The 398-nt window shown below is 37.9% G+C and overlaps 1 protein-coding gene across 1 annotated transcript in view; it reads left to right on the plus strand.

Annotated features, from left to right (window-relative positions):
• Positions 1–398, plus strand: part of LOC105813185 (E3 ubiquitin-protein ligase Topors-like) — a 55,044-nt gene that overhangs the window by 13,562 nt on the left and 41,084 nt on the right.

The raw sequence follows: 398 nt of genomic DNA on the forward strand, positions 1-398 counted from the left end.
GGCAGGACATCGTGAAACCTGTGGGGCCATAGAAATTGTCCAGGTCTTTCTGCAGGCTCTTCCTTTATAAACCCCACATGGTACATTCACAGAAATATTTGAAAGCCCCTCATTAGCGTGCATCGTGAGGAAAACAGCTGTTCCAGAGGGGCCTAACCCTTTCCTGTCTCCACTAAGGAACACAAGCCTTCATCATTAATCATAAGGGAAAATCTGTATGATATTGGGTTAGGGAAAGAGTTTTGGAAATAGCAAAAATATGAGCCACGAATAAAAAGAAATGATAAATTTGAACTTTTTTAAAATGAAAAATTTTTTCTACATGAAAGATCCTATTAAAAGAATGAAGTGACAAGCCACAGCCTAGGAACATATATATGCATATTGTATTTCTCAGA

Source organism: Propithecus coquereli, unplaced genomic scaffold (assembly GCF_000956105.1).
Source record: "Propithecus coquereli isolate 6110/MARCELLA unplaced genomic scaffold, Pcoq_1.0 Scaffold270, whole genome shotgun sequence".
In the NCBI taxonomy this organism is placed as follows: Eukaryota; Metazoa; Chordata; class Mammalia; order Primates; family Indriidae; genus Propithecus; species Propithecus coquereli.